We start from the raw sequence: 21,831 nt of genomic DNA, 5'->3' as shown, positions 1-21,831 counted from the left end.
AGTGCATCTCAGGATGGGGAGGAGAGCTTGAGGCCCCCACCCCCTGTGGGTTCCGTGTGGGTCTTGGATGATCTCTGAGCCCTTCATTCTCCTTTCCAGAATGGACTCCTGCACTTGCTAACCATGGGACCTCGGCCAGGCGTCTTACATTTTCTGGGTCTTAATTTACGGATCTGTAAAATACCCACCCTGATAGCACTTCTTTCCTAGTGAAATGGAGGGTATGTTGGTGGTATCATTATCATCACAGGGAAGTTGCCGGACTCAACTGGCTCCCAGAGTAGATGCGTGAATGTGCCTCCAAGTGGATGTCTGGAAACTGTAAGGGGCTTTGGCTCCACGTGGTACTGGAATCCATAACAAGACCCGCCACTTAGTAAGGAGGTGGCTTTGGGGAAGGCTGTGCCTCGCTGTATCTCAGTTTCCTTACCTATAGAGTGGGCTTCTTAACTATAACAACTATAGGATGTGACATGGGTGTTTGTCCATTAAATTGTGCTGCCCTTTTTGAGCAAATATATGCCACCTACCTCAACTCCCCACTGTGTGTCTACCTCAGCTATGTTCCAACTGACAGGTGGTTCTGCTGGCCCTTCTTGTTTCTCCTGCCTCTGTCCCTTGACTGAAAGAAAATGGGCTACCAGCATCATGCGGCGTGGCTCCACCAGTTTCAACAAAGGCCTAAGAATAGAAAAAGCAAAATTCTGGCACAAGTCAGTCCAGATTTTAATCTCAGGCTTGTTCCTTCCAAATGCATAGCCTTGGGCACCTTTCTTCACTTCTCTCCACCTCAGTTTACTCATCCACAAAATGGGTGGCACTACCTACCCCTGAGTAGGGTGCCAGCAGGAAACAGGTGGCACCTTCAAACTGAGTGATTTGTGGAGAGTTTGGTAACCTACTTACAAAGGTGTGGGCAGGGTGCAGAGAAACATGAAGGGATTGTGCAGCTGCCCAAGATTAGCAACAGTGAGAGATCGCTACCATCCAAAGCCTGGAAGGCAACAGGAGGAAGCAGTTACCCTGAGAAGGTAGCTGTATGGAGCTGAGAACTTCAGTGGAGGGAAACAGAATGGAAGCCACAGATGCAGACTCTTGGGCTGAGAATCCAAAGAAGAAGGCAAGAGGGTGGAGAGAGGGTTTGGGGGAGCAAAGGGGAGACACACGGAACCAACCGCACAGTCCTGTAATGTTTGCATAGGTAGACTGCCTAATAGTACTATCTAGTCCCTGACATAGTAGGTCCTAGGAAATTTTATTACTAATATAAAAGATACATGGGAACTCAGCTCATTTATTTCTCAGGTCCTTTCCAACTGGCATTCCAAGATTTTGAGATACTACTGGATCCAGGGAGGAAAAATACCTTGTTGGCATAGAACTTCATGTTCTCCCAAGGGTGTCAATCAGGCGTGGTTGCTCCAGGGGGTGCAGCCTCCATGAGCAGGGAGTGATGTGTTGGCCAGGTGCCTTTCCCTTTAAGCCCAACCTCTTGGATCCCATCACAGTGGCCTCTGCTCCAGCTCAGAGACGTCAAGGCTAGAATTTGTGGATCAGGTTTAAAAGCTTTCAGGAAGGAAACTCTGGGTGGAGGTTATTGTGGAAGACCTGGACCTGTTGGCATGAGAAATAAAAATGGAGTGGGCCACAGAGAAAGCAGTTAAAGTAATGTGACTGGAAGCAGCTGAATGGGTACCTTTAGGCTTAAGTTTATTTAATTTTCGTTTTTGTTGCATTGTGATTAGCCTGCATACATGTCTGCTAATTCTCTTAATGTATTGAGACTTTGCGCCTGGTCTTTATGCAATTTTTGTAAATATTTCAATGGCTCTAGAAAAGTTGGTCTATTCTTTGTAAAGGTTTTGGTAAGGTGCGCTCTTCTATGCAAATCAGTTCTGTATCTATTCATTCTAACTTTCTGGTGACATTGTTCATGTCCTTACTTTTGACTACTTGATCTGACATAGGAAGAAAATGAAGAGTTTAAAATTTCCCAGTCTAATTGCTTTCCTGTCCATTTATTTCCTTGTATGTCTGAATTTCTGCTTTTTGTATTATGCTTCCCTGTTGGTTAGTGCATATAATTTACCTGTTCATGACGACTCTTGTATTTGTTTAATGCCTCCTGTATCTCATTAAAACATACCCCTTAAATTCTACTTTGTAGAGTTACTGTTGCCACTGTTTCTTCTCCATGGCTTAAGTCTGCACGATCTAAACTTGGTATCTTATTTTTATCTGTCTTGTTTCATTTCCCCCTAGCACGTAAGCTCTGTGAGAGCAGGGGACTATGACATCTTCATCATTATGTGTCTGCTCAGTGTCTGCCATGGTAGATAATGTTCCCGCAACATGTTAAATTCCCCCCAGATATTTATTCGATGTATGTCTCTCTCATAAACTGTAGCTCATTGAAATTTATTCTTAATCTGAGATTATTTGCTTTAAAATGGGGAAATGTATTGTGTCTACATTGTTATAGCTGTTACCATTAGACTGACTTCCATCACCCTCATTCATGTTTTATTTCCATGCCATTTTGAGGCAAGCATTCTGCTGTTTGCTGTCATCTTTTACTTTGATTTCAGAATAAACATCCCATCAGGAATCTGAAAGTGTTTCAGTAATAGAGACAAATATTTATACCATCTATTTTTATTTCTTTTTACAATGTAAAGGAGGTTTTTCATTTTCATTTTTTCCCCTAACTCTTGCTTTTTTTCATAATCTTAGTAATTTAATCTGATTACATAAACCTTTTTTTTTGTCTTGTTGTTGTTGTTGTTGTGTGTTCTCCACTTTCCCCCAGAATCACACTTGCTTTTTAAATTTGTTTTTGAACATCCATTCTTAGCTCCGTCACTTTGTTTGGATTCCATGATCATTGCCACTGACTTCAAGATTGTTTCCTTCAAGAGTTTTCTTTCTGCCCTCAGCTGGCCAAGTTCTAGAGTCTACTCTGAAGGAATCAAGTCAGGCAAGGTGGTTTGCTGGGAAACCTTCTGAGTTTGTAGCTCTAACAGTGATGCCCGTGCTTTGGCTGGTATTGAGAGTCAAGGGCGGGACTCAGCCAAAAGCATCCAGCCTTTCCTGAAATATCTGCTCTGGGCACCTTGAACAATGAGGTCACACTCTTCAACTCTCATTCACTATATGAAAGTGGTGTCATTTCATTTCCATAAATTATCTCCCAACAATACACCCTATTGGAAAGATGTGATGCAATCCCAAGGCACCTGAAACTTATTTGGTAATAAACCTTACTCACAAATTACACGGTTAGCATTTTGAAGGCATCCTTTTCCGAAAGGGTAAACCATACAGAGGGTATTGTATGGCGTGTGTATGCGTGTGGGTGTGCATTTAGTTTTAAGAATGAGTTTGAAGTTATGGCTCCTTATGTAAACCCTCAATTCTGTTTGTTTTTTTAATGGCCATGTACACAGACAATAATATAATCATTTTATAGGTGAAAAAATTGGAATTTAGGGAGGGGAAGTTAATTTCATTCATTCAGCAAATAGTTTGAAGCACCTCTTATGTGGCCGTGGACCCCTGAATGCAAAAGACTATTCCCTCACTTTTGTATTTTCTCTCCTAGTAGGTGTGATAGGCTGCAAAGAAATTGATGTGTAACGTAGTGTCAGGCAATGAATGTAGTGAGTTGAGTAATGGCCACCCCAAAGGCGTAAGTCGCATCCTAACCCACAGAAACTGCGCATGTAGCCTTATTTGGGAAAACAGTCTTTGAAGATATCATTAAGTTAAGGATCTCCAGATTGACTGGGTATGCTGTAAGTCCAATGACTGGTGTCCTTCCTTATAAGAGACAGAAGAGGAGGGGGTGGCTGGCTGGCTCAGTCGGTGGAGAGTACAACTCGTGATCTTGGGGTCATGAGTTTGAGCCCCACTTTGGGTGTAGAGGTTACTTAAAAATAACTTTTTAAAACTCTTAGAGTGAGAGAGAGAGATAGAAGAGGAAAGACACAGACACAGGGAGAAGGCCACATGAAGATGGGGCAGAGGTGGGAGGGACGTAGCCACAAACCAAAGCACATCTGGGGCCACCAGAGGCTAGAAGAGGTGAGGAAGGATTCACACCTTGAGCCTTTGGAGGGAGAACGGCCCTGCCCACACCTCGGTTTGAGAGGATCAATTTCTGTTGTTTGACCTGCCCCCCCCCCCACCGCCCAGTGTGTTTCTAGACAGGGTAGGGACTGGAGAGTGAGTGGGGCTCTGGTTGCTAGTGTAGGCAGGGGAGGTAGCGATTGAGCAGAGGCCTGAATAAGGTGAGACGTGAATACAGGGACAGTACTCCACGCAGAGAGAAGGCACAGAGCCAAGGCCCAGGGTGAAAATGCGCTGAGCATGTGTTGTCACAGTGAGACCTGCTTATGTGAAACAAGTCACACGTTTGCACCAAGACTGTGGTTAAACACACACACACACACACACACACACACACACACGGCCTATTTCCAGGCACTGTTCAGGTCACACTCTCCTTGTTACTTCTTCCATAGTCATTTCCCAAAATGAGGGGAAACGTTGGCTGAGTACTTCCTACGGCTGCAGGCATTTCTGGGCTTCCGAGGGACTTCATTTCAGAAGGAGGGAGCAGGCACAGCCCCGTGGACCAGGACACCAGGTGCTAAATAAGTGTGCCTTGGGACTTGCTTAATCCCAAGAGGTGAATACATAGCACAGAGGCCACAGCTCCTCTTACTACACACCCTCCCCGTTGGCTGGGACAGGCCTGGGAACTCTTGCCTACGATTGTTCAGACCTGGCACATGAATAAAGCTATTTACCAAAAGATTTCCAGAAGAGGAAGGAATGATCTCGGGCAGTGAGAATCATGGAACCTTCTAGAAGGTTCCATATGCATGGTATGGCTGAAAGGGAAGATTCCTGTGTGTTCAGTCCATCATTTACACTAGGGTTGGCTCTTGGTGTTGTATATTCTGTGGGTTTTGACAAATGTGGAATGTCAGGAATCCACCATCATAGTATCATACAGATGGTTTCACTGCCCAAAAACTCCCCTGTGCTCCACCTTCCCTCACCCCAAACCGCTGTACACTACTGATCCTTTCACTGTTTTGCTTTTTCAGACTGCCTTACAGTTAGAAATTTTACTCTCCTTCAAAATCTCTTCTCATTTAAAAGATTCAAGAGCAGGACGCCTGGGTGGCTCAGTCGGTTAAGTGGCTGACTCTTGATTTTGGCTCAAGTCATGATCTTGGGGTCGTGGGATTGAGACAGGCATCGGGCTCCATGCTCAGCATGGTGTCTTCTTTAGAGTATCTCTCCCTCTCCCTCTGTCCCTCTGCTTGCTCTCTCTCTCTCTAAAATAAATAAATCTTAGAAAAAAAAAATTCAAAACCATTCAGACCTGTCACCCAGAATCAGAGAATTTCAGTCTGAGGCAAAAATGCCCAAGGCCTTCCATATCTCCACTCACCAGCTTCTGCTCCCCATGGTCACTCGGAGGTGACCACCCATGTTTAGCTGGGATGGTCCCAGCTCTAGCACTGACAGCCCTGGCATCCTGGAAAAGCCCTCAATCCCAGCACAGTTAGCTCCCCTCCCCCCACCCCCGTGCTACCCCGTTTTCCTCAGTTAAAGTCCCTACCCTTACACACCATGGTAGGGCCACCAAGCCCTGGCCCCTAGCTCTCTCTCTACCTCCCCAAGCAGGCCCCTCTCCCGGGCCCCAGGAACGGGCACCTCCCCGGCAGCCTCTGCCGAGAATACTGTCTGGAACACTCCCCAGGAGCTCCCTCACTCCAAACCCTCACCTCACTAACACCGGCTCACCCTTCAGGTTTTTTGTTTTTTTTCAAGATTTTATTTATTTATTTATTCGACAGAGATAGAGACAGCCAGCGAGAGAGGGAACACAAGCAGGGGGATTGGGAGAGAAAGAAGCAGGCTCACAGCAGAAGAGCCTGATGTGAGGCTCGATCCCAGATCGCCGGGATCACGCCCTGAGCCGAAGGCAGACGCTTAACCGCTGTGCCACCCAGGTGCCCCTCACCCTTCAGGTTTTAACTGATGGGGGCTTCTCCCGAGAGGCCCCTCTTGATTCCTGGACCAGGTGAGATGGGAATCGGGGGCATCCCCACCCTCCCTGCGGATCCCACAAACTCACGGCATGTTATTACATTTATGAGTTTCAAGGAAGGTGCAGAGTACAAACAGCCCAGATACCCGTCCGCGGAGAGGGGATGGATGGACAGAATGTGGCAGATCCATGCAATGGAGCAGTATTCGGCCATAAACAAGGAAAGAAGTACCAACCATGCTTCAACGTGGATGAACCTGGAAGATTCGCCGAGTAAAGGGAGCTAGCTCCAAAAGGCCGCACAGCTAAACTCCATTCCTATGAAATGTCCAGAACGGGCAGATCCATAGAGACAGACAACACATTAGTGGTTGTCAGGGGCTGGGAAGAAAGGGAAATTTGGACATAATAGAGTTTCTTTTTGGGGAAACGGTAATATTCTGAAATAGAGGGGGATGGTCACCAGACTTTGTGAATATACTAACCCACTGTTTTGCTCACATTAATGTGGTGGAAATGGTGAATTTGATGTTACATGAATTTTATCTCAATAAAGATGTATATTAAAAGGAGACACTGTATACGTATTAACTGAATGGAAAATGAATGAGTTTATATGTAGTTAAACTGGGAAACCTGATCGGAAGTTAAATGAACAATTTCTATTGGCTTTTTGATATAATAAAAAGAGTTCAAAGTTCTCGGTGACTCCCTTTGAAAACTCCTAGGGCTCCAGGGTTCCCAAGGGAGGTTGTGCCTGAAGGTGGGCGGGGGAGTAGTTCTCAGTGAAGTGGCTGTTGGAATGGGCCAGAACCTTCCTTTCCCTGGTTTGGTGCAGCCTGGCCTGGGCTCATTTCCTGAGGATAAGAACTTCAGGAGGGGCTTGGAATCCCTGGTAGCCAGCGGGAACAGAGGGGATGGTCTTCCTACTCCCATTGGGGCTCCCCCTGAACTCAGTCCTTTGCACAACATTCTGAGTGACCCTGCAAAAATAAACAAACATCCGGGTGTGCCCCTCCCCTGCTCGAGCCCTCCTAGCCTCAGCTTAGTCGGCTTAGCCATGCAGATGCTGTGGGCACTCCCCTCGAAGTGCAGCTTGCTTACTGCGGCTCTTGGCATGAAGGGTTTTACTTTGGCAGGCTGCGCCAGAAATTGGGGTTAATGCCCCGGGCTGGGGAGAGCCTGGAGGACTGTCCTGGCAGTTTCCCAAGACCCTTCTGAAGGATCAGGATCCAGTTGCTCACAGGGGTGCTTATGCCGAGCACACACCCTGTATCATTGTTCTCTGCCTCTTCTTCCCAGAACTTCTGTTTCCTGTGGGGTCACCTCCAGAAACCTTGGGACCTCACCCTGGGCTCTAGGAGCCCTCACAGGAACATTGGATTTCTCATACTGGCTTCTGCCAGCAGCCCCAGCCGCACCCTGCCTCCTGGCTCTCGGGGTCCCTCCCCAGAACACGCTCTCCCCCCAGCTACCCACAGGGACTCCTCTTTCTTCCATTCAGGCCCGGGCTTGAGCCTTTCCCCAGAAAGCACCCCCCACCACCTCATTAAAGTGTTCTCCACATTGTCCCGCTGCCTGTTCGCTTTGTAATAGTTCATCGAGCACTTTGTGTACTTTTCTCTAAGTAAATTTTGCTTCAATAAAAAATTCTGTTCAAATTTAAACAAAAGCAGATGAAAGCTTAATGAGAAACAAGATATTGACACAGTCTTACAGCATGTCCCCACAAGATCCTTATTAATTACAGAGGGAAACTGGTCCCATTACAAGGGAGGAAGCTGGCCGACCTCACCTTAACAGAGGGACCAGCGATGGGACAGATGACACGGCTTGACCCTGGATATGATGTACCAAGGAAAGTGATCTTCGGGGCTGGGTAGTCCTGCTGAAATGCTTAACGTGAACCCTACCATGAGGAAATATCACACCTGAAATGATGGAGATCCAAAGAAACAAATGACTTGTACTCTTCACAGAATGTTCCGGATCAGGAGTTATAACAATCAAATGTCATTGTGATTCTGGATCAGATCCTGGGCCTCGAGGGGGGAAAGAGTCTTTATCTTTTGCTCTAAAGGACATTAGGGGGACCATCAGTGAATCTGAAGCAGGCGTGCAGATAATGGTATCAGATGACGTGCATTTCCTGGCTTTGCACTCTTTGTTATGTCAGAGAATGTCTCTTTTTGGAAGTGTGACCTGAGGTTTTTAGGGGTGAAGGAGGGAGGCAGTCAGAGAGGGGTGGGGGGGGCAAGCACATGTGCAGACCTGGAGAATCTGGTGACGAATATACCCAAATCTGAAAAAGTCACAAGTGATACGATTCGGCTTCTAGAACATTCTTGATGGCACACTGTCAATAGAGATGGAGAGCTGCCGAGTGGTGGTCTGGGACTGGCGGGGAGGAGGGCGGGTGTGCCTCTGTGGGTAGAAGAAGGAGTCTCTGTTGGGAGGAGCAGGTCTGTGTCCTGGCTAAGGTGCTTGTGGGAATCGAGGCATGGGATCGGAAGGCTAGAAACCTCCCACCGAGTTGTAGCTGTGTTTCCCGGCTCTGACGTGGTGCCGAAGTCACTAGCTCCCTAACATGGGACCATGTGAGATGCGACCGCTGGGGGATCCCAAGTTAGGGGGACACAGAGCCTCTCTGTACCATCTCTGCAGTACCCTGCGAATCTGAAATCACTTCAAAATAAAAAGTTCAAAAACTAAAAGAAACGGTGCTCCACCTTTATCACCCTGCGTCCCCTGTCCTGATTTGTTCTCTCCCACAGTTCTTGCTCACGGACTTCACTGCTTCATTCCTTTACCTGCGGTTCCCCCGCCCCAGTGGGCAGTCAGCTCCGTGAGGGCAAGCAGGGACCCTGGATCCTTCCTGCTTTGTTGCTACCGGCGAGAGGAGTGCCCGGGCACAAAGGTGCTCGCAATGTGGCTGAACTGATAAACGAGAAAGCCGTAGGCACAGGCAACGGAGGGCCTCCGATGTGGAAAGGAGGCTAGGCCCAGGGACAACGGCCGTGTCCCTCTGGACAATCAGGGTGCCCCCAGGGAATGGGACAGACGCTGCAGGGACACCCACAACAGGCAGCTTTCTCCTGGCGCTCACCCCGCTGCCGTTTGTACCCACCAGCCTGGCCCCAGAGACTTCTGATGACCAGCCCCTGGCAAGAAGGGGCCCTGGGAACCTGGTTCACCAGGAGGAAAGCTGGTTCGTTCATTCGACAAATACCTTTTGAGAGCCTGCAGGGAGGACAGAGGGCCCCCGCAGCGGGTTGACAATGACATGAGCCAACAGTTCTGCCGACCTGGTCGGGGTCCACGCTCACTCAGATTTCTGCCTTCATGTAAGCCTTGTCACACATACCTTCCCCGGCACCCCCATGCCACGGAAGAGGAAACTATAGCCGACAGCGTGGTCCCCCACCCAGATCCCTTGGGATTCGTTTTCCCCATTCTGGGGCTCCCCTCCCTCAGCACTGGGGGCTTCCCCTTCTAACATTCAGTACCTGCAGACCTTTGTCAGTTGGAGGGCCCAGAGTGGTTGAGTCATCTGACCACAGCCACACAGCTAAGAGAAGAGGGAAAGATGGAGTTGGATGTGAGAACCTGCCCACAGAACCGCCATGCTATAAGCCTCCACGCAGAGACTCGTTCATTCGTTCACAGATGTGCCAGGCATGGAGCCAATGAGGGCACACGGGACACTTAGAAGCTTGCTGTCAGGGGCTCGCAGCCTATTTAGGAAGCGGACCCCTCCTCATCCATTCGATCATTCACCCATTCAACAATCCGACACTGAGGACCTGCTCTGTGCCCGCACCAGGGAGATGGGTTACATGGAGTCCTTGTCTTCCAAGAGCTCTGGGACTGGGAGAGGAGGAGCAAACCACATGGCGCATGCCACAACGTCACTGCGTGCAGGACCCCGCGGGAGCCCAAAGGGGCAGGTGACAGTCTAGGCTGGAGCTCAGGGAAGACTCCCGAGGAGGTGGTGCCGAGGAGCCTGGCCGGGGAGAAGGGGAGGAGATGCACAGGCCAGGAGAAAGGCAGTTGCACAATATCTCGGGCTCCCGGCTGACACGTCATCACAGCAATCATGCTCTTGGCCTGGCCCCGGAGGAAACACCTGCAGAGGCGGCCCTCCACCGTTCACCGGCGGGGCCATGCATCACACCGTCCCGTGGGAAGCCCTTTGTGTGGCCCGAGCACCCAGGCCCCACTCTGATGGCTTCTCCACTTCTTTGGGACCTTGGGCCTCATATCTCACCCTCTGAGCCTTGGCCTCTCTCATCTCTAAAAGGAAGAAAAATACACACACCTTGCAGGTGGTCATGAAGAACGACCAGGTTACGTGAGAATTACCCGGCCCTGCGTATACCTGGGACAGATCCCAGCAGGGCTACCCAGTCAGCTCAGACAGGCTGGGGAGAGGCTAGGGGGCACCAGCCACACCTTTATGGATTCGCAGATGCTCCTGGTGGTGGGGGGGGGAACGGGTGCCCTTTTCAGACCCCCACCTGTCTGTCCACCAATAGCTATACACAACAGAGGTTGTGTGCGGAGCCTGGAACGCGGGAGGCCAGCCCAGGGCAGAAGCTGCCAGGTAAACAGCCACAGGCATTGTCTACATCCGGGTATTTTTGATTAACCGTCTCCTCCCACCTCATTAAACCTTTTCTTAGTGTCTTGCCTTGGGTGAAGCAAACCTTTGTTTGAGAACAAGGGGTTTATCTGGGGGGTGACCCCTTGAAACTCCGGCAGAGGGAGCAGGGAAATGAAGCAGGGGAGGGAGGGAAGGAACCAAGAACGGGGCCTCGTGGAGCCCGTTGCCATGCTGGGCACCCAGAGCACCATCTTGCCAGGAAACCTTCGACAATGGCACAGGACAGTTGTCCCCACCATGGAGAGTGGCAGATGAGAAAAGAAAAACAGGTCTGCAGAGGTCATGACTCACATTGTGCCCAGGAGCGGGGCAGAGTGGACTTGTCAGCGAATGAAACATGGGTGGGAAAGTGGCCTCTTCCCTCTGTGCCATTTCTGTGCTGCTGGCAAAAGAAATCTCAGCAATGGGGCGCCTGGGTGGCACAGCGGTTAAGCGTCTGCTCAGGGCGTGATCCCTGCGTTATGGGATTGAGCCCCACATCGGGCTCTTCCGCTATGAGCCTGCTTCTTCCTCTCCCACTCCCCCTGCTTGTGTTCCCTCTCTCGCTGGCTGTCTATCTCTGTCAAATAAATAAATAAATAAAATCTTTAAAAAAAAAAAGAAATCTCAGCAAGATCGGGAGAAAAATGCCCATCTTCGGTGGCTGCAGACGAGGTCCGATTCTACACTACAAAACCATCCTTGCAAATGTTATGACAGTTACCATGTTAAGTGTAAAACAGAACAGTCTTAAAGAATCACACAAAACCAAGGTGCAGCCTAATGAATGATTATCAGACACCAGCCAGCTGGGACAGACAGCGGGACATGGTCACCCTTCCTGGGAGCTCTGCCACATGCCCTCCGCCAACAGCAACTGCCCCCCGCCCCACAGATGTGCCCATTCTCCTGACTTTTCATGTGCGAGTGTTTCTGGCTTCCTTACCTGCCCCTCTACCTTGGTCTTGTGCATGTTGCTAACTTGGTGTGTCCTTTGAATTTCTTTAAGCGACAGGTTTCCTACCTGTATTCCTTTCCTGTTGCCACGGTAAAAGACCATCACCAGCTTAGTGGCCTTAAATGACACAAATTGAGTCTCACAGTTCTGGAGGTCAGATGTCTGAATGAGTCCCACTGGACTGACATCCCAGGGTTGGCAGGGCTGCATTCCTTCCAGAGGCTCAGGGAACAATACCTTCTCTTATCTCTTCCAGCTTCTAGAAGCCACTGCATTCCTCTGAACACGAGGCCTCCATCCTCAAAACCAGAAATAGCTGGTCCAGTCTGGCTCGTGCTGCTTCACCTTGCTTCTGACTCTCCTGCCTCCATTTTACGAGGACCTTTTGATTACCCTCGGCCCATCTGGACCATCGCCCTCTCTCAAGAGCCTTACTGCAAGCACACTGCAGAGTCCCTTTTGCCACGTCACGTGGACATCTTTAGGGGCCATTTTGCAGCCTGTCACTCCATCTAACTTCCCCCCTTACAAGTCACCTGTTGGGGAACCCAGGCCGCATGGCTGGAGTCTGCATTTGTCAGATCACACACTCCAAGTGCAGCTCTGCACGGTGCTCTGAACTTCCTGCAAACTGGCAACGTGACTGTGAGCCGGAGGCTGGCTCAGGAGCCATCCCCCTGGCTCCTAATGTCTGCTTGTCTCTTTTTGTGATGTTGGGACTCACTGGCTCTCAACGTCTGGATTCAGTAATTCATTGGGCGAAACCGTGATATTCAAATCCCAACATTTCCTTCAAAGTATCACTGGGAACACTTTCCTAAAGCGATGCCTTCCCTCCTCTCCAACTGGGTTACCCACTGGAACAGCAGAGGCCGAGCCGCCCCTTGATCCCCGCCCTTTACCAGTTTGCAAGGTAACACGTTGATTCTTCATCATCCTCTGAAGAAGATCCGCTAGATTTTTAAAAATATTTTTGTGAACTCATGAATTTAAACACAGACTTTAATGGATAGATTCATAGATCTTTATAGCAAATATAAGTGTATTTTTTAAAGATGTAATTTATTTGAGAGAGAGAGAGAGTGAGAACACGAGCGGGGTGAGGGCAGAGGGAGAGGGAGAAGCAGGCTTCCCTGCTGAGCAGGGAGTCTGATGTGGGACTCGATCCCAGGACCCTGGGATCATGACCTGAACCAAAGGCAGATGCTTAACCGACTGAGCCACCCAGGCGCCCCTAAATGTATTTTTTTAATGAAATTCCTGAGCAAAAATAAATAAGTGGGACTATATCAAACTGAACAGTTTTTACAGTGAAGGAAAACTTCAACCAAACAAAAAGTCAGCCTACTGAATGGCTGAAAATATTTGCATATTGCATAAGGGGTTGACAACCAAATACATAAAGAACTCCTATGACAACATCGAAACCCAAATAATCTGATTTTTAAAAATGGGCAGAGGACCTGAATAGACATTTCTCCAAAGAAGACATCCAGATGGCCAACAGACACGCGAGAAAATGGTCCACATCACCCACCGTCAGGGAAATACAAATCAAAACCACAGTGAGCTTGTACCTCACGGCTGTCAGAACGGCTGGTATCAAGAAGACAAGAGGGAAGTGTCAGCGAGGATGTGGAGAAAAGGAAACCTGCTGGTGGGAATGCAAATGGGTGCGGCCGCTGTGGAAAACGGTATGGAGGTTCCCCAAAAAACTAAAAATAGAAGTACGGTATGATCTAGTAATTCCATTTCTAGGTATTTACCCAAAGAAAACAGAAACAGGAATTGGGAAGATACAGGCACCCCTGTCTACTGGAGCGTCATTTGTCATAGTCGGGATATGGGAGCCACTTGCGTGCAACGGTAGATGCATGGCTACAGAAGGGGGGTGTACGCGGACAATGGGCTCTCGCTCGGCTGTAAGGACATCCTGCCACTGGCAACGACGCGGATGGACCTGGAGGACACTGTGCTGAGTGAAGTCAGTCAGAGAAGGACAAATACCATACGATTTCACTCATACGTAGAATTAAAAAAAAAAAAACCAACCAAAAAACCAAAACAAGAAAACAAACAACAAAAAGAAATAGACTCGTAAGTACAAAGAACAAACTAGCAGCCTCCAGAGGGGAGGGGAGCGGAGGGTCAGCCGAACAGGTGAAGGGGAAATAATGACATCCCAGGTGAGCTCATATTGCGAACCTTCACGATGCCCACACATGGGTCTTACTTCAAAGCTCGTCCTGATGCTGCCACTGGGTTGGCATCTCCCCCTTCGCATAGGTTAAGTCCTGTGACTCTTCTCTCACATGCACGGACGAGGAAACAAGATTTCTATCACTCTGTTCAATTGCTCATTTAAACGAAGGATCCTCTTTAAATCAACAATATGTAACTCATATTTCCAAGCCTCGGGGACAGCCACACCCGGGGCGACTGTCCTCTGTGTTTGCACTGAACCCAGCCTCAGCCGCCTGGCCCCGAATCTTCCTGGAGTCCAGAGCCCCCCTAGGTCTCCTTGTTTGTCCCTGTTTCCCCGCTGGGCCCTGGAGGACTGGAGAACCTTCCTGGGGCTCCCAGAGGCATCACAGCTCATACAGCGGGACGGGCCCCTCCCGTCTTCTCTCTGGGACTCTGGGAAACCTATCACCCTGGGCAACAGTGAGCTCCTTCCCCTCCATCTCTTGCTACGTCACTGCCTTGCAGCCTTCCCGCCTCAGGGGGGTTCCTTGCTTTTCCCAGCAGCCCCCCAATCTCCTTCACACCTCCCCAGAGGCCCACCCCCAGCTCTGCCCCTGAGAATCAGGCTCCTCCTCATCCTATCTTGGCCTTGCCGCCCGTGTTTGGTAAGAACAGCTGGTCCTTCCATAACACTTGCTGTGCACCGGGAACCATTCTAGGTGCTTTCTAGACCTTTCGCCCTTCCCACAGCCAGCCCAGGAGGCACATGCTGTCAGCTGCACATTTTATGGATGACGAGGCTTTGGCCCAGGGTCACCCAGGAAGTGAGGGGAGGAGCCAGATCCCACCCACTAACCATCGGGCTCCTGAGCCGCCAATTCTAACCAGAAAACAACACTACTTAAGACCAGCCCCTCAGCATCCTTTGGGGGCAGGAGCTAAACCTGAATAAATAATAAACCAACAAAATGCAAGTATGCAATCACCTCCATGGGCTGTCCGTCTTTCTCCAGAGCAGAAGTTCTCGAACTGAAGCTGGCCTCAGAGTCCCAGGGAGGGTGTGTTAAAACACACAAGCTGGATTGTTTTCCCAATCTCAGAGTCTCTGGCTCAGTAGGTGTGGGGTGGGCCTGAGAATCTGCATTCCTAATGAGTTCCGTAGTGATGCTGCCGGCCCGGGGAACCTGCTTGGGGACTGCTGCTCTACTGACCTTGCCCACCTTGGTAGAACAGGACTTGGCTGGGACTGTCTGCCGCCTCCTGGGACACAGGGAGTGGTGGTTCCAACACGAACTTTCCCACCTAGTGGTCCTGTGACAATGAGCATATGGTTATGTTAAAAAAAAAAAAAAATCCTCATCTGTTAGAGATGCATTCTGGAGCCTTCACAGGTGAGGTATGGGATGTCCAGGATTTACTTCAAAATACTCCAGTCTCTGCCGTTGCAAAAAAGTTGAGGGTATGGATGCAACAATGGTAGTTGGCTGGTGAGTCCCAAGGGGTTCTTTATACCGCTTTTCTACACCTTGTTTGTATTTGAAGGTGTTCATGATAAATCTTGCTGATTCCATGCAGGAAAAAAAAAAAAAGCTCCGGCTCCCACATGTAGTAACTGGATAAGCTTGAGCAAGAAGCTAGCAGTATCTGAGCCTCCAGTCTTTCTGCTATCAGTGCAGATGATGGCATCCTTCCAACCTGGTGGTTGAGGAGGTGACGGATGTTAGGCAATCATCTTGGCACGTAACTCGGGAAATTACGACTACCCCGACTTACTCCCCTCTCGTACACGCTCCAGCCTGGGCCTAGATGTGTAGTGCCTAATGGGTAGGGGACTCTCCCACCTCAAGGCACCTGTTCAACAGGTTCCTGGGTTGAATATGGAACTTGCCAGAAGCCTGCCCATCTGGAGCAGGAGGTGTGGGTGTGGACTGTGGGGCGGCAAATCACATGCGTGTTCCTTGGGAGGTGAGGCCTCTCACCAGCCTCGGGGGCTGCCCCACAGTACACTTAAACTTGTTTCTTTATGTGGTAACCAAGTCTGGGGAAGGAATTCCCTGGCATCCAGTTCAAAGGCTGTTCCGGTGGATTCCAAGGGGGCTTCGGCTTGCCAAAATGTCCCAATCAAGGTGTTTGTTGTTTTGGTTGGTGTTTCGTATTGCTTTGTTTGGGTTTGGTTTTGATTGCAAATAACAGAAACCCATTTATGCCAGCCCAGGCCAGAGTCAGGGGCAGCGTGCGGCGGGTGACCGGCGGGAGCGGGGGAACCACGAAGTCTTTCCTAGGACCTCAGGACAGGGAGGGCAGCCAAAACTCTTATCTACTGGATTCAAGTCCTGGAACGCCGTCAAGAACCCCTATGGTGTCTCTCTCTCTCTCTCTGGATCTTTCTCCGTCTCCGTCTTCCTCTTCCTCCTCCTATACAACAAGGCAGCAGGTAGCCTCTGCACAGCCCCGAGTCCCCTACCTCTGTTCATACAACCAGCAGAGCCGGCTGCCATTTGCCAGGGATTCCTACATGCCAGGCCTTGGGCAAAAAGCTTCTCCACCAGGATTTCACGGTATCCCGCAGTAGCCATTGCAGAAAGTGCTGTTTTCATTTCCCGGACTTCCAGGGAAGGAAACTGAAGTGAAGAAAGGTTCAAGAAGTTGTGTGAGGACAAACACCCCAGAACAGAGGGAGAGCCCAGATGTGCGGGTCTCTCGGTCCTGAGCGAGGCTCCTAGGTTCCTTCCGGTGTCAGACTCAGGAGCACAGTGGGATAGGGGAGTCTGATTGGTTTATCTTGAGTCAGGTGACCCATACCTGGACCAATCAGCTGTGTCTGGGGCGGGGTCTCGGCATACCAACATGGCGTCCCCCAGACCCAGTGTGAGAAAACCATTCTCACATAGGGTGGTGGGCCTAGTGCCTGGCCGCTGCCTGATCCCACCTCTGTTACCCTCCTCCTTCCTGAACAGCCTTACGTGGACATGCAAAGCTCTGCTGCATTCATCTTCCCACGGAAGGCGTACATGATGCTCGATTTCAAATCCTCTTTCTGACATTTTTCTAATGGTCTGTTCTTGGGTAAATGACTTCACCTCTTTGAGCCTCAGTGTTTTCAGCTGTAAATGAAGATAGCATACTGGCCTCTCAGAGATGTAGGGAGAATCAAATGAGATAGTTAATGACCCAGGCAAACCCTTCTGTGGCTCCCCATTGTTTTCATGGTTGAGTTCAAACTCTAGCAGAGAACTGACTGGCACTCCCAGAGGCCCCCCTTTTCAAACCATGCCCAACTGCTTGAAGTTCCTTGAACTTCTCTGGTCTGTGCCTTTGCACATACTGTTCCCTCTGCCTGAGATGCCTTTCCTTTACTTCCCCAATCTAAGTGAGCTAACTTACTCCCTATAGTTGGTGAAATTGTGCTCCCCCCAAAAAGAGGTATTCACCTCCTAACCCCCAGAACCTGTGTATGTGGACTTATTTGGAAATAGGGCAGATGTACTTAAATTAAGGATGTTGAGATGAGATCCAAATCCAATGAAAGGTGTCCTTACAGAAAAAAGGCGAGGGGAACTTGACACAGAGGGACAAAGACACTGCAGGGAAGGCCATGTGAAGACAGAGCAGAGATCACACGATAATGCTGGAATTTTAGGCAGCAGCCCACAGGTGATTGCAGGAAATCTGTTTTGGCCTGGGTCACTCTCACCTTCTCATCCAGGGGCCTACTCAACTCTTCCCAGGTGAAAGCATGGGGACGCCTTTCCTGGGATTCTAAGATAGGATTTGGTCTACACTATCTTTACCTGAAGGGCCCCACTTGCCTTCTTTTTAGACTATCTTGCTGATCTCTGTGTGAATGTTCTTCTAGAAAAGGCTTGGGGTGGGGGAGTTTGTTAATCCTGGCAGCTCAGTTGGAAAATGGCCCCAGAAAAGACTGTAGCTAAATCGGTCATCCCAAGGAACAAGGGGATTGTTTCATGAAGTTTGCTGTTAAGGAAGAGCCTTCTCAGTGGGTGAGGCCCCTGGCCAAACCCCTGCCATCAGCCAAGTGCCCCCAGGGTCCAGCCACTTCTCAGGGGCCTTGCATGAGACCCTTTGTCTCCCCCCGGGCAAGCCCGCTGTTTCCCAGCTCCCCGCGTCTCTCCTTGAGGCCCTGCTCCTAGGCCCTGTTTGCTGTCCGGAGGGACTCAGCCCTTTCAGAGCCCAGGCCAACCCTGCCCCCGGGGGCAGTGGACCGGTTCTCAGGCAGCCACCGGGGTGGCCGCAGCCTCTGTTGCCTCTTCAATATGGCAAGAGAGAAAACTCCAGACTGGATTCGGAGAAGTGGAGCTGGCCTCCTCCAGTGAAAGAAGGAAAATGGGAGGTGGGGCTCCTGATAGGCCCGTTCCAAGCCTCGGGCCTTGGGCAAGCTGCTTCACCCTGTGGGACTAGAGCAAACCTCCAGAGCCGGAGAGGCTCCGTGCCAGCTTCCTGGTTCCGCTGTGTGCTAATTATGCAAGCTGTCTCCGCGGACGAGGTGGGCCTCCCCATACGCCCCCGTCTCTTCACACGTCCTGTAAATGTACCATTATTTAAAATAAAAAGTGTTAAAAAATTATTTTTCAAAAAGAAAAACAGGCAGATAACCTTAGTATAAGGTATAATCTGACTTTGACAATTAATGGAGGGGGAAAAAAAAGAACAAATGTGTTCTTTCTTTTCTGCAGTCTTTTCCAGAAAGGCTTCCTGTAATTTGTACTTCCAAGGAGAACAACAATAAGTATGTAATAGCTCTCTTCCCTGAATGACTGTAGGTAGGAGAATGTCATAATCAAGTCAACTATTTTATTCAAAACCCAGTACCTGTCAGGTATTCATATAATGCAGGTTATATGAGATATATTCATACATAATATATCATATTATCTATTCATATAATTCATGTATTCATATAACTACACAGATTACAGGCTTAGTCTCTTTGATAAAGAAAAAGAAAAAAATCCCTAGCTCCCAAAGTCTAGAATCAGATTACTTAGGTCTGCGTTCTTACCCTGCCATTTACCAGCTGTGGGACACTTGCTAAATGACTTTATTTCTCTGTGCCTCAGTTTCCCTGACCTGTAAAATAGGTGTTGATAGTGTTTTCCTTGTGGCTTGGGATAGTTCAGATGAGTTGTTTGCAGGCTCATAGAGGTACCCGAAGGCAGTAAGAACTCAGAAAGAGCTGGCCCCTGCGCGGAGGTTGCCGTGAGGAGTAATGTTATACCGTCGTAGGGCAAGGGCTGGGAACAGAACGAGTTCCTCCTAAGGATTCATTGCCCACCTATCACTGCCTGGCTGTGGATGACCTTGGACAAGTTACAAGACATTCTGGGGTCTGCTATCCTCCTTTGTAAAATGAGGTCTCTGGCGTGGACATCTAGGAGACTGCCTGCCTGCCCCTGATGTGTGCATTATCCTTGGACCCCCTCCCGGCGCACCATCCCACCTCTCCCCTCATCACCACTGCTAATGGCAGAGCTGCCAGTTCGTTCATCAGCCTTCCCTTGGCCTCGGTGGATGCGCTCAGAAATGGGTGACTTCCCCAGGGTGCCAGAGGGGCGGCAGGCAGGGGGCAGGTATGTAGGATGGAGTCTGGAGCTGCCGGAGCCACGTCTCACATCATGAGGAAGACGGCCACTCTACCCAGAGAAGACAGAGAGAACTGGGGAACTCTATCCCTGGTTCCTGCCTCCCCTGAAGCCCAGGCGAGGTCCCGTCTTTCCAAGTGGGGGCCATCAGATCTTCCTTAGAGGCAATAATAGTAACAATAATAGCAGGGAGCACTTACACATACGTACTACAAGCTGGGCACTGAAAGCCGCATATGTACTAACACTTTTCCTCCTCCTAGCAGTACCAAGAGGTAACTTCGCCCCCTTTTACAGATGGGGAAACTGAGGCATGGCGAATGACCTGTGCAGGGTCACACAGCCCGCAAGCGTCAGAGCCATCACGTACCATTCTTATGCATACCTCACAAAGAAAATACAAGTGAAATGGATGGAATAAGGTATTTCCTAGAACGTCATCACGTACGGATCCAACTCTTCCGGATTTTTCCACTCCAGGTTGCCAGTGTCCGAGTCTTTCTGCCAGTATGGTTCTGTGCATCCCCAAGAGTGTTGGTGACACAAAATTTCCCAGAAGGCCATTCCTCTGTTGTTCCTGGAAGTTTCCACCAAGCTTGCTTATGCCCAACCTGTACGTTTCGACATACTTGTGTGTGGGCAATGACGCATGCTGACACATCACAACTTCAGGGATGCAGGGAGGTGAAAAAACAGAGCATATTGGATTCACCAAACAAGCATGGTTAGTGCTTGGTAAATATTTCTTGCCAGAATGGATGTGTGAATGAGTGAATGAATGAGGGACAAGCAAGTGGGGAAGTTAGTGAATTTACCTGCACCTGAGGGGCAGTGTGCCAGTGCAATTTACAGATGGAGGAAGGGACACAAATTATAGTCTCATTACTTGGGCTTCCCCAGAGTTCTCAGTGGGGGTCAGCTGTGCTTCGAGGGGACCTCAGTGCCAGGCTGGTGATAAGGAATTATAGCCAGACCCACCAAGCACCTGCTGTCCATCATCTCCCATACGCCTCCCCAACAAGACTGATAGGCAGTGACTCCTACCACGCCCATTCCACCGAAGAAGAAACTGAGGCTCAGACAGGCTAAGTGCCTTGCCCAGGATGGGAACCCAGGCTGACCTGTCTCTACTCTCTGCACCCCTCCTCATGGGAAGTGATGGGGCAATGGGGGTGAGCTCAGCCCCGTCCCCAGAGCCCTACAGGTCTGCACACCAGCAGTGTCCCCTTTGGGGCCTCAGTGGCTGCAGAGAGTGGCGGGGACAGGCCAGAACTGGCGGAGAAGCTGGGTCTCTGGAGCCCGAGCTGTGGGAGCCATGGCTCCAGCACTTGCTACCTGTGACCTTCAGGTGTCTGGCACTCTTGGTCTCTGCTGGTTGTACCCATTTGCTTCCACTGTGTGCGGCCGGTACGGAGCAGACAGTCCCCCAGCCCTGTGCCCTCAGCCCTGATCAGCCTGGCTATTCAGTGGAGCCCCCACCCCCAGAGGCTTCAGCCAACCTCAGGTCCAGGTCCCTTCCAGCCCAGTAAGATCAACCCTCCAGGACAGGGGGGCTACTGGGGATTCCATGGGTGACCCAAGCTGCGAACCCTGCAATCCTGTGAGTAAATTTCACAAAGTGGCTCATGCCTGGAATGGACAGACATGAACCTCTCTCCCCAAAATGGAAACCGGATCTGTCTCTTATCGGACTTGCCATCCTTGCAGAAAGTTGTCCTTCTACTCCATCAATGGGAAAGTCAAAACCGTCACCCTCACCGTGTGACAAAGGCACACTTCATACAGCTTGCGTACGAATCGCTGGGCTTCTTCTCTTTCATGTTCCACACACAAAAACAACACAGAACAGAACAAAACCCCAAAAGAGTTCTTCAGCAATGTGGATGCGCTGAGGCCCGTCCGTCACCTGTCTCCACTTTAAAGTGGGCTTGGAGTGTTTTCTAAGAGAAAGCGTGCATCCGTGGTTGGGGAGGTGCACGGGGCCAGGGGGAGCCTGGGTGTTGTCTTCACACAAGCCCATTCTGGAATTTGAAAGGTCGAGCCCTCCAAATGACTGATGAGTACCAATCACCTCGGGGCTGTTCTGAAAGGGATGAGTTATTGGTCAGCGGACCCATTTCTCTCCACAAGCCTACGCGTGTGTGTGTGTCCGTATTGTGCAGCCACTGTTGAGATGTGTTCTCATGCTCCCAGGGCTCTGCCCACAGCCCCTTGGGGTCCCCGCCCTGGCAGGGGTGGGCTGCCCCTGGAAGTGACCATCCCTCCCCTAGGGGCAGCCCTTATCTTGTCACTGAAGGGTGCCGGAGACTCAAACACACTTGGCACCCATGCCCCTCAACGGGGCCATTTCCACAGTGTGACTCAGGGCTGCTTACACTCT

This window comes from Ursus americanus, chromosome 21 (genome assembly GCF_024610735.1).
Source record: "Ursus americanus isolate L20-20 chromosome 21, mUrsAme1.1.p, whole genome shotgun sequence".
Lineage (NCBI taxonomy): Eukaryota > Metazoa > Chordata > Mammalia > Carnivora > Ursidae > Ursus > Ursus americanus.
This window is presented reverse-complemented; position numbering follows the sequence as displayed.